This window comes from Terrapene carolina, unplaced genomic scaffold (assembly GCF_002925995.2).
Source record: "Terrapene carolina triunguis isolate 2854851 unplaced genomic scaffold, T_m_triunguis-2.0 Scaffold42, whole genome shotgun sequence".
Taxonomy (NCBI): Eukaryota; Metazoa; Chordata; order Testudines; family Emydidae; genus Terrapene; species Terrapene triunguis.
The window spans coordinates 63,911,512-63,924,975 of record NW_020664393.1 but is presented as its reverse complement, the minus strand read 5'-3'; positions in this window follow the sequence as shown (position 1 = coordinate 63,924,975).

Genomic DNA, 13,464 nt, shown 5'->3' with positions numbered 1-13,464 from the left:
AGAGAAGCATAACTGCCCAGGGAGTCTCTGAATAACGATCACTCCCCATAAAGGGAATCTTTGAATTGCTGTTGGATCAGGCAGTGCATGGGTCAGGCAGTGCCAGCCCTGCAGTGGCCAGCACCCACAGTGGCAGAGATCCAGCCCAGCAACGACTACTGAGAGCCAGCCAAGACCTCCACAAGACTCCAGACCAGGGAGCAAAGAGAGGACCCTGCCCCACCTGGAAAGAATCCATAGTAAGAGGATCCTTTTTGTTGATGCCAGCTAACCTTCACAGTGCTGCAGCACTCGGCCCTGCACCTATCCCCAGCATACCATCTAACCAGGAACAGTGGCCAATGCTAGATGCTTCAGAGGGAATGAACAGAACAGGTCATCATCAAGTGATCCATCCCCTGTCGCCCATTCCTAGCTTCTGGCAAACAGAGGCTAGGTAACAGCATACAACAATTTAGGGCACTAACCCAAATGAAACTGCGAGGAGAATTTTCAGTCACATCATCCCCAACACATTTTTGTCCTGTGTAGGGAACTACAATTTCTGCATATTTGCCCCTGTAGATCCTTCTTGTTATTCTCCTGAGATGTGTTGTGGGGAGAGAGAGAATCGTTATTGCATATGGAACTGGGGGTGTAACCACACTCCCTCCAAACTCTTAGAGCTTAGGGGAGCTGGTCGCCATGCACACAGAAGCCCTGTACTTCTGCACTACCTCTCCCAGTTTCTATGGCGGCATTGTTCTTGAGGAGTCAAGCTGTAGTGTTCTCTCCACCTGTCTATGCTCCCTGTGCCCCATATGGTTGCTTATTAAGTAGAGTAGAAACTGTGAAAGTTAATGCTGAGTAAGATCTTACTGCCAATGAAAAAAACCTCCATTGGCATCAAGTGGACAAGATCGGGCCATAAATCAGCATTAACTTGTGCCAGATTATTTTGTACAAACTGGTGAGGGATGCTGCCATGGTAAGTGGCTGTTTCTCCATCACGTCCCCTTTATATGTGCTGATCTTAGTACCCAACAAAGAAGATCCATAGGATTAAGGGAGGAGAACAGCATATCATAGAGCTGGCACTCCACAGTCTTGGAGCCTCTCATCTGACATCCAGTACTCTGTGATACTCTGTACAAAGAAGGAAGTGTTGGGATCTCAGGTGGACACAATGTAATTATTCAAACTGGAATTTTTCCAGGACACCAGAGCTAGCATCTCTATTCTTGGGGGAGTGGAGATGAGAGGAGGATGAATGATGGCCCACAGGGTCTTTAATAATCACAAATGGTCAAGAAGAGTTTGGTTTTAAGGTTCATCTGAAAGATGGACTTTCCAAGTGAACAGTGGCTGGCTCAAAGGGAAGAGTGTCACCCACTGAATCACCAGCAACACTCCATTGCACCCTGCTTGTTTGCCTTTGGTTATTTTTGAGTCTTCCACTCATATACTGACCATGCCTGGTTTGGATTAGTTTGCGATATATGATGAGATTAAGCCATGAGGTGACCGGGCTCCAAGGAGATGAGTTTAAAAGGCACTTTGTAAGGAGTGGCGCCTGTCTCTCCCCTTCTGACAGGGTGGGAGGCCACGCCTCCTCACTGCTTCTCAAGCAGGGCGCAGCTCACAGCTAGTGAGTCCACCTGGTGATTCATCCAATTAGCAGTTAGTCCTTCTGTCAAATCCTTCAATCAGGGCAGTGAACACTTAGCAGGCAGGGGCGGTTCCAGGCACCAGCGCACCAAGTGCGTGCCTGGGGCGGCAAGCCGCGGGGAGCAGCCTGCCGGTCGCTGTGAGGGCGGCAGTCAGGCTGCCTTCAGCGGCATGTCTGCAGGAGGTCCGCCGGTCCCGCAGTTTCGGCGGCAACTCGGCGGCGGGTACGCTGAAGGCGCGGGACCAGCAGACCTCCCGCAGGCATGCCGCTGAAGGCTGCCTGACTGCCGTGCTTGGGGCAGCAAAATACATAGAGCTGCCCCAGTTAGCAGGCCTGGCCGACAATCAGCCCAGGCCTTAATTAGTCTTTCTGCCCCAGTCCCTCAGTCAGGGCAGTTTACAGTTTATCTCTCAGGCTGAGTCTGTGTGATACAGCCCAGCAGTTCAGGGTGGGGGAATTAGCTCCCAACTGGGAACGACAGCAAATGCACCTGGCACCCTAGCTCCAGCAGGCGCCAGACCAGTTCAGGCCTCCTGGCTGATTAGTGGGGACCTGGCCACCCTTCACAGGTGGGGTGCCCAGGGTAGGGGGATGCAGGTCCTCCCACTGTGTCCCAGCCCAGGGCCCTATTAGTGGTGGGGTGTTGTGCCACTAGGTCAGCGGCGATCCGCCTGCAACATGCTGGCCAGTTCACAATAACTCCACAGCTGAACCCTATTTGGTGTCCCTGGGCTCCTTCCTACCCTCCCCAGTTTGGGGTACCTGGGTTCCGGGGTCATCCCCGGTCTCCCCAGCATAAACAGCCAATGGCAGTCCCTGAAGTTTGTTGGCGTTGCCAGTCTCCGGCAATTCAGGTAACTCCTCTGGTCAGGCAGCTATCTCCTTCAGCTCTGGGCCCTGGCAGCAAGGAAGAGACATCCTGCTCCCCTGGCAGCCCTCTCTCTACTGAGCTAGGAGGCTGGCCTTTTATAGTCCAGCTTCCTGTCCCGCCCCTTTGCTTCCGGCGGGGCAGCTGCAGGTGGCCTGGTTCTGCCCACCAGCATGATCTCGGGTCTCTCCCCTTCTGACAGGGCGGGAGGCCGCGCCTCCTCGCTACACACTTTTCAAGATGAGAATTAGTGAAATTCACACAGCTGTAGAGGGGCTTGCACAAGACCCTCCACAAAAGGTAAACCCCACAGTGTCCCTGTGTGTGTGTGTGTGTGTGTGTGTGTGTGTGTGTGTACGTGCATATACATACAAGTAGGTCGGCTATGTAGGTAAGCCTCTATTCACCCTGACACATTGCAGAGGAAACATGTTTAATAGATTAGGGTGAGTCAAAATTTTCAGTCAGAACTCTTTTTCCACAGAAAATTATGCTCTTGACCCAAAAAAAGAGAAAATGACTGCTTTCTGTAGAAAATTTCATTTTTTTTGCCAGAAAACTAAAATACCAGTTGTGATGCTTCATGGGTGTTGTCATTCAGTGTTCCCATTCTCCTCTACAGGCTGAGCGCTTCAGCCAGACAAAGTCTCCCATGATTCACTAAAGCCAGGGACTCCCATGATGCAACCTCTTCCCTTCACCATGAAGGGAGACTGTGGTGCTTCATGGGCTATGCAGTCTGATCAGGGAACCCAGCCTAGAGAACGGGAGAATGAATCACCTGAACTCCTAAAAAAAAGCCCTATTTTCTGCCAGCTCTAATATAGATAGATATAAATGTAGATTTGTATATGTATGAACATTTTAGCAGAGAAAAGACAGCCCGCATGTTTTTGTATACTATTTTATTCTTCTGGCTGGCCATTTGCAAGTGAGTGCTGCTGCTTCCTTGGTGCTGGAAAAAATCACGGTCATCTTGAAATCCAGGCAATTTGAAATGAAATGAAATAAATAGTAGCTTCAGTTACTACATCTACACCTGACTCTCTCTGCCATTTTTTATAGTTTTACAATGATAATTTCCTAATTTTTAAATTGTTTTTTCTGGTGCACTGTGAAAGAGGCACCCAAAGTACACAAGATACCAACTATATTAAAACCAGTAAAAGTGGTTATAAAACAAGTAACATCAAATGCAGAAGATAAGAAACATTTTTTCTCTAATTACTTTCAGTTATAATAGTCTTAGGTGTTGTAATAAGAGAAAGTAAAGAATTATCAAATATGAGTTGGATTCAATGATTCCCCTTTGACTGGCTGTATTGCACATACTGAGCTTTTTGCTTGTTAACTGAGTAGTTTAATATATATTTTAGTTAGGTTGCTAAAACCCCATTCTCTGAAATGTTTAATGGCATTTGTAAACTGTTACTGGCGTGGCTGACTTTAGCCATTGTTTGTGTCATTTAGTAGCTGTGGCAGTTAACAGTGTTTCACTTCAACTGGATGTGTTGGCTGGTATATGGTTGTCCTCCTGGAATTAGTTCAGCATAGTGTTTTGGGTTTGGTTGGTTGGTTGATTGGTTGTTTTGGGGAAGGCTGCATTGGCAGTATAAATAGAATTCCCTTCCTAATGCCAAATTCAGGAAAGCATCCCTGCTGAGGACAGCACTTTAAGCACATTCGGTTATTTTTTAAGGTTAACCTAAAGTTAAACAGGGGTTTAAGTATTATTCTGAATCAAGGATTATGTTTGTATAATCGGTTGGACTATCTTCCTTCCTCCCAGCTCAGTACTGTATACCTATCCATGTTACAACTTTTAACCAGGGATTGTGTAAAAGGTTAGAAGCAGAATCACCATAACCAGTTACAAATAGCACAGTTCAGTGTGTGTGTCCACACAGCAGCATTTCTGCCATTACAGGCATGTTTGTGCAAACTAAAGCTGATCAGATATTTTGGGTCAAAACTTCTTTCCAACAAAAAATGGCTTTTTGATTAATGATGTGTGGGGGAGGGGAGTTGTAAAAAAACCTGAATTTTTCAGTTTTTGGTTTCTCGATAAAAACCTGAACATTTGTGACAAAAAATGAACATTTTCATTTTCTTCTTCTTTTTTTGCACGCGTGTGTGTAAAACAGAAAATATTTTCCAATCAGCTGTAGTGCTTGTGCACTTGCCACGCTGCTTAACTGTGTCTTAAATCGGTGCATTCTGGGAACATCTGGACAGCATAGCTATCCCAACCTGCCCCGGCAGGGCACAGAGGGGCTGATCTTGCAAGGTGCTGACTGTCCGTGAATCTCATTGACTTCAGTGGGAGTTGAGAGCACTCTCTTGCAAGGTCATAAGCTGAGTGCTCGGAGGACATGCAACGAATAGCATTAGCAGCACGCTGGGCAAGGCACTCTAAGATGTCCTAGTATAACATATACAGAATATGCAGTGTAGTAAACAGCAATGCTGTAGGGACCTTTTTTTTTTTTTTATTTCCTGAAATTTTTTTTTTATTGTTTAACTTTTATAGTGCATTTAACTTCCTTAAAAGGGGGTGTGTGGGTTTAGGAGAATGATGGGGGGGAAAGTGCTGTGTTTAATAATTCAGCATTTAAATAGTCCCAATTAAGCTTTGAAGCTCACACACCACTGGAGTGAATGGAAGGGAGAATGAATAATGTTCCTAAGGCTACTATTTTACTGTCATCAATTTTCTGCAAGGTGGTTTCACTGGGCTACATCATATCAGATTACATTGTGATGGTCGTATATTTACAATGTAAAAAAGATCATCCTATTTTCTTTAAATACCCGTTTATAATTTTCAAAATATTGCAGAATGCTGCACACACTGCAGAAAACCATAAAACCCCCAAAATGTTTTCATAGCAGCAACCGGAGGATTTTGCTGGGGGTGCTTCAATAAGACATTTACTATCTTTATTGTTCACATTTTTCCAGCGTTAGCCTATGTACTTTTCAGTGGGGAGCAGGTTAATTACACTAAGCAACAATCCTAGCAGCAAAGACTCCGTTGGTCACTCAGGCCTTGCCTACACTAGGGAAAACTTTCTAAAAACGTCCAACCCTTTCTGCCAGTCTTTTTCACAGGAGTTTTTAAAAAATGTTTTTCAAAATTTCCTGCTAAAATAATTAGTTTCTCAACAAACAACTAAAACTGAAAACCAAAAAAAGATTCTGTTTTTTTAACTGTTTTCTGTTGTTGTTTTTTTTTTAAAAAGGGTTTTCTGTAAGTCTTCAGGTTGAAACCAAACAAACTTTGAGCACAAAAGGAAATCTTTCCAGCCAGTTAGGAGCAGCTGGAAATACAGTTACAATGGACACAATTGCAGCTTTAATTGGAGGTTCCATTGTGCTAGGCATTGTGTACACAGCCTCTTCACATACATCATACATCATCTACTCCCTTTTCCCTTACCGTGAAATCCTGGTCCTATTGAAGTGGATGGGAGTTTTGTGAGTGGCTCCAGGGTTTCATCTGTCTTTAGTTAGGTGAAATATGAATAGATGCTGCTTGAGATCTGCCATCCAGGATCAGAACCTTAGCCCATCTAGCCTAGTATCCTGTGACTGACATTGGTCTTATCAGCTGCTTCAGAGGCAAATTCAATAAACTCTGCAGTTATGGAATAACCTGTCCATAGTGAAAGTTTCCTTCTAATAACCATCAATTAGTGATTGGCTTACGCCCGGGACCATGACTGCTTATATTCCTACGATTTTATCCTCTCTAAAGTTACTATGGATGTTCTCATCATCCATATCAATGTTTAATCCTTTTTAAACTCCTACTGTGCTCTTGGCCTCTACAGTATTTTGTGGCAACGAGTTCCACTGGTGAATTACAGGTTGTGTAAAAATATTTTTTATCAGTTTCAAATTTACTATTCTTCAGTTTCATTCAATGTCTCCTTGTCGTCCATAAATCCTGATTGTGAAGTTATGTTGCAATGAGAAACATCATTGCTTAAGTTGCAACTGCCAGTAGGTGGTAGAATGTTAGCTAACTGTACTTTTCCATGGCTATAAATTGCATGTATGGGTGAATGGAGAGTGTCAGGGTCCACTCAAGCTGAACTCCCCTTAGCAACACCATTCAATTGCCAAAAGTGTCCAGCAGGACAGACCACCCAAAGGCATGACTTCTGCATGTTAACAATTAAAATAAGTTTCAAAAAAATTAACAATGGAAAAACCTTAGCCATTCTGTATTCATTCCCTCACACATGAATTACGAGGTGATCCTTCGCTTACATGGATATTTCTGATATCACACTTCCCAAGCTGTAATGTGGCCTGCTTTCTATATTTATTTAACACAGGATGGCTGGCAGCAAATAACGCATGAATTAGTCATAGCACATAAATCGTAGGTGGCAGAAAGAAGTGAATCCATGGGCTGGGCATGGGAATAGCTAAGGAATGGAAATAAGAAGTGATCACCCTCATGTGTCATATCTGTACCATGCCAGCGTGTTGGGGAAGAAGTTTGCTGAGTTGCCTGTACATTTTGTCAGCTGCTCTTGCTCGTAAGGTTTGAGAGGTACATCTGACATGCTTTTTCACATTGGGCAGCAACTTACTCCACTAGCATCCCCCTAGATTTCAGTGCAGCTGTTTGCAAAGTAAAGTGCTGCTCCTCGTGTGTCAGGGTGATGGAATCTGTGCTTTGTCCCTACACTCTACAGGTCATATACATTAAACACCACAACAGGTCAGGTAAATACATTTTTTCAGATGGAAATATAGAAGGTCTGAGGTGTTCTGCTCTTACTGCTTTGAGACAGCAACAGTAGTTCCCAGAACCATCCTTGTGGCCTAGCTAGGATGACCCTGAGCAGCTGAAGAAAAGGGGAGCCTCTTACTATTGATCCAACAAGAAGGAGTTTGAATCCACTGTTAGCACACACTGGAGAATTCAGCTAGTGGCCTAGCTATAGTCCCTAAATGACTGTGCACTATTCCTCAGTGCTCTCATCCATCTTTTGCATGCTTTTGATGTGAAATAGTCATTTAATTGAAATTTTTCAAAAAGCAACCTTTGGATGGTTGTGAATTTGCATGAAATGGAAAAAAGATTGAAAAACTGTGCATGTGTGTGGGGGGGGGGGGGGTGTGTGGAATGGCAAAATTCCAGACTGAAAATATAAAGCTAGGAGACTGTCAGATGCTTTTCTGCACCACTGTGCATCCAACATATTGGGTCGGATGTTCAGCTAGCATGAATTTGCATAGCTCCATTGGCTTCAGCAGAGCTACAATTTACTCCAGCTGAGGATTGACCTAGTATTATGTTCTTTTTCAAAGTATTTCTTACCAGGACATTGTTGCTATCATTATGTCAGAAGTCACCAGGTGGCACTGGTCATACAGGCTTACTTTTTTTTTTCCTAAGGGAGAGCAGTATACAGTCTTTGAAGAAAGGGTGCATTGTTGGTAGCTTTGTGTTGTAAATCTTTTAAGGGGAGCTATTACAAACAGCAAGAGAGTTTGCTCTCTGTCTTCATCAATTAACTAAAGTCAAGTTAGTGGGCAGAATTCTTCCTGAGAACTGTATGTTGCCATTTGGGCTGAGATTCCTGAAAGTAGGGATTGCCTGAATGCTGTTTGTGACCACCTCTGTTCAAGGACTAGTTAATGTGGTGTCAATAAACAAGTTATACTAAGAAAATACCCTAACTCTGCATCATTAATTTCTCCTCCAACAGGAAACAAAATAGTAGGCTTTTGAAATGTGTTGCCTTTCAACAGGGGCGTCACAATATCAAGATGTTTGTTGGACAACAGATTTATTCATTTATGTGGATTTGGAAATAGCTATTTCCAAACAATACACATTAATAAATAAAAACAGTTCCTACTTTAAGTGGGTAAAGATAGGAGACCCCTTAAAAGGTTACAAGTCTGAATATTGTTTGGATAAGCATCCCATCACTGATTCTGAACCCCTGAATCTGCAAAGCTGGGCTGCAAATCTTGTGAGAACAACTTCTCTCTGGAGATTTTTTTGGTATTTCCTACCTCTGGTCATGCTTGAAAATACTGCAAGAACACATTGTCCTTCCCCCTCGCCCCAACACACACATAGAGTTGATCAGCACTACTGGGTCCAGCCTTAGCTAGAACTGGACACAATAGATAAAACAGTGTTTGACTAAAACATAAAAAATAAAAAAATAACCAATCTAAAAGACTTCTTTACGTTTAGGGCAAAGGTTCAGAGTTGGTTCATATACCATCTGATGTGTTTCTCTCTCATTTTATCCATGAGTCAAGACAGAACCGAGTTGTTTTTCTGGAGGTAGGATCGTGCCAGGCATTGCAGTTATACAGTGTGTGTATAGGTGTAGATATATATATTTGTGAGCTGCTGTCTATATGTTCTCAGAGTCTCACACACACTCTCTGCATAGTCCTTTATCCATTTTTGTACTTCTGCTCCAGTTTTCCTGTCACCTGCTGGCAGAAAAATGCCTTAGAATTGACAAGTCACTTCTTTGAAGCAGTTGAATTGCAGCTTCTGACTCCAACACTCTGCCAGCACACATTCAACCAGCCTGCAGTCATCAGTAGCTGGCTTTCTGCTGTTCTGAAGCTTCAAATTAAATTGCTGTTGAGACTCCGTGACATAAATTAAGAACAGAAAAACCAGTTTTAAGCTCATGGCTCTGAAGAAATCAGCAAACGAGTTCTATTTTGGCAGCCTGCTGCTCACAAGTCAGAAAATACGACAGCAAAGCAAATCACGTGTCCGCTGTGTGGTTTATAACCCCATTCAGACTAAGCCATCTTGTAGGCACATGCTTGACTATTTTTAGTGGCTCTGCTCCCAAAATTATGGCAAAGTCCTTTAGCGCTGGCTAATCCCTCTGGGCTGCTTGAAAAGTAGCAAGAGATGTCAGTTGCTGGAATTTTGACTGAAGCTAATAATACCTGGATTTCAGATTTGCTGCACAGATTTGCCAACGTGCAATGAATTCAGCTCTCTGACAACATGCTGGGTCACTGATTACAGCCTTCAGCCTTGAGAACACAGCATTTTATTTTGTTTTCATCACCATTGCTACAGCCTTGCCTAAAATGCATGTCAGAGCTTTCCAGTGTATCCATCTGGGAATCAGACGTTTCTCCTCCCATTCCAAACAGGCATTGTGGCATATCCCGGGAACCTGTAATTGACACAGCCCATCAGTCATAGAAACATCCCACTAAAATTAGCAGCAGCTTTTCATCCTCGTGCCTTGGTCCATATGTAGAACATATAACATTGATTTTTCTATTCTTGGCACGTAACCTCGTCTTTCCGGTACTTTGGTTCCAGACCTTCATGAGCCATGCAGGTGGCTTTTGTTGCTCCACAGCTCATATTCTTGACAGTTACTGCATCTATACAATACTTCTGTATTCGTCCAGGCTGAAACATTCTCACAAACAGTTACTTAAGATTACCGGCATTAGCACATAAATATAATAGTAATTAATAACACTCTGGCTTCTTGAAAGTCCCCAGGGCAGCTTGGTATGCCACTTTTTCAACAGCACCAAAAAGGCTAACAACTAGGCTTTTCTCCTTTGTTTTTGAACTTTATTTGGTCTAAGCTTAGTTTCTTAAAGTGTACTGGAAAGGTAGTTGATTCACAATAATACTTGCGGCTTTCACTTGTAGGACCCAATATATTCAGAAATGGCCTCTCCTTTTGGGTTGCCTCCATTTTTGGATGCCCAACTTGAGACCATTAGGGCCTGATTTTCAGAGGTGCTGAGCCCTCACAGCTCTCGCTTAAGCCAATGGAAACTGGAAATATTCAGTCTCTCTGAAAATCAGATTCATGCTGGGCACCCAAAAGTAGAGATCATTTTGAAAAGGCACCCCAGGTCATCATCTTGAATCTAAATTGGTAGCAAGTAGTGACCAAAGACATTATCATTTGATCTATATCCCATATGAAATGAGTGGTCTGAGTGCAAATTTTAGAAGAGAGGTTTTCACAGGACAAAAACCACCATCCACCCTGGAATCCTTGTTTGCTGTCTCAGCATGAAGGCTGAGCACTGAATGGATGTTGGACTTTCACCTTCACACGTGATCACCCCTGGTCAGGGGTAAGGTGCATTGGCTTACATGTACAACAGTAGAAGGTGTTACAGAATATTATAAGCAACTTATTGATCTATTGGAATCTATAACATTTGATTAGCCTTTTCTTACAACATCTATTAATCATTTATAAACTGCTCACAAATGGAGCCATATTATTCATAGTTTTTAAGTCCATAAGACCATTTTGATCATTTAGGTGTAAGTTTCACTTTACCAATTGCACCAATACATTTCAGAGTGAGAGCACACAGTGAGCGAACTTAGAAACCCAAGAGTTCTCTTCAGGTTCTTTCCTGAAGAGAACTTATCTTCTCTTGTTTTTCTTGAACAAATAATTTTTTTTTTCTACACACTCTCCCTATTGTTGCCAAGGTGTTTAGAAATGGTAAAGCTGGAAACCGAAGAATGCTGGCAGCACTGGTTGCGGCAGCATGCTTACTCCTGTGGTATTTTCCCAACAGCTGTTTCTGCTTCCCTGTAATTTGTTCAGGATTTGCGTCAAGACCCTTGAGTTCACCTTCTGCAAAACATTTTTTTTTCGGAGGGAAAATACTTTTGCACTGCCTTTTTCAAATGAGAACAATTCACCACTGGATTGAAACCAAATTAGTGCTATGTTTGCAATAAGGTTGGTATGTTTGTTTCCCAGGCATGTTCCTGACACTCACTATTATTTTTTTCTACAAGAAAGTGGCAGACAGGTGGCGTGGAAATCACACTAAGCAAAGAGCCCCCTCAATACAGACAGGTTTGACTTTTCTAAATGAATTAGCACTCCATCTTCCAAGGTTCTAAGAACCTGACTTCTGGTCACTCAATCCCTCACAAGACTTTGCAGGGTTGAACCCTTATACACCAATGACAGGTTTCTTTGTTCTGAACAATGTTGCCTGTTATTAGCCATTATTCAGCTCTATCCAGGTATTTATATGTTGCTCATCATTAGAGTATCTGTGCACTTTACAATTGTTAATGTTATTTTAACAATACCCCTGTGAAATAGGGAGATGTTCTCTACAGTTTGCTAGTGGTAGGGGCAAACTGAGGCACAAGGTAGATTAGTGACTTATCAAGGTCACCCAGGAAGTCTGTGCTGAACCAGGTATTGCAAACAGGTCTCCTGAATCCCAGTCTTGTGACTTATCTACTAGACTATCCTTCCAGTCTTAAACCGGCATGCCTTCCTTGTATCTACGTATGGATATATATATGTTTATAACAACTGATGACAGAAACACTGGGAAATCACATAAACCCCAGTCAAGACCTTTGAAATTCCTTTATCTACTTGACCTTCTTTTCTTGGAAGGGAATCCTATGTACTTAAATTTTAGCCAATTCAGTTTATAACCAAAACCTTTAGTTGTTGATCATGGCCATTTCTTGCAACTGATTTTTAAAATAAGCCTTTTCCACATTAATTTATTACATTGTTTGCACAATATAATTTACTGTGTGTCTGGCACAAACTAAATTCAGGTTAACATACAGTAGGGAGGATGGTTGGAAAAAATGAGTGGAGCTGTCCCCAAAATAAATACCCTTTTGGTTTTCAATTCAGATTCTCCAAATGGCCATTAAATAACAAGTATGTAGAGGCAGGATGCTCGTATTCCATCCCACAGATGTCTGCTGTCTCGGCTGTGTCAAATGAATCACTTTCTGCTCCCACAGTGCTGGCTCACTGAGAAATAAATGGTGTTTTCCAGATTCAGCTTCTGAAAGATATGACTTTGGAGATGCTATTTATGAAACACTGTGCACTAGTAATTTCTGTTTGCTCTTTTATAACTCGTCTCTGTTCCTTTGGCTTTTTTCCTTGACTTCAAATTCTTTATCTTAGGCCTGGTCTGCACTTACAAGTTAGGTCGACTTTGCAATGTCTGACAGGAGTGTGAAAAAAACCACACCCTCACCGACATAGCTATACTGACAAACCCCCAGCGTAGATACAGTTATGTCAATGAAAGAATGCTTCCGTCTATGTACCCACCATTCCTATACCGATGGAAAAATCTCTCTGGTCAGTGTAGGGACTGCATCTACACTAGGAGGCTATGCTGGCGTAGCTATGGTGGTGTAGCTACACCAGTATTGTCTCCATAGTATAGAAGTACCCTTAGGCCTGGTCTACACTAGGACATTAGGTCGGTATAACTACATTGCTCAGGGATGTGAAAAATCCACACTCCTAAGCAATGCAGTTAAACTGACCTAACCCCCAGTGTAGACAACACTTGGTCAATGTGAGAATTCTCGGGGAGGTTGATTAGTACTTGGTCCGGCTAGTGAAGGCAGGGGGCTGGACTCGATGACCTTTCAAGGTCCCTTCCAGTTCTGTGAGATAGGTATATCTCCATATATTTAAATATTATATTACCTACACCGATGGGAGAACCCCTCCCATCAGTGTACGTAGCGTCTTCACTGAAGCACTATGCACAGCTGCAGCATTTTAAGTGTAGACAAGACGTAAATCTTTAGAGTAATTTTGCAGTATAAAGTTTTTGGGTCTGGTATAAGGTAGAATATGTTTCTGAGCTGACTTCCTAAACATAGTAGTGCTTTTCATTTAACACCTAGAATCATAATGAAATGGTTCCTGGCATGCGGAATGCTGTACCTGAAATCACTTTTACGCTGAGTTCAGGAGGTGTTAAGCCTTGTCTCATTTTAACATCTTCATTCGTGATCTAGAAGAGGGAGTAACAGTAGGGCCCCAATTTAGTAAGGTACTTAAGCACGTGCCTAACTTTAAGCACAGGAGTACTCCATCAAAATCAGTGGGATTATTCACATGCTTACTACTAGAATGTTCTTAAGTAC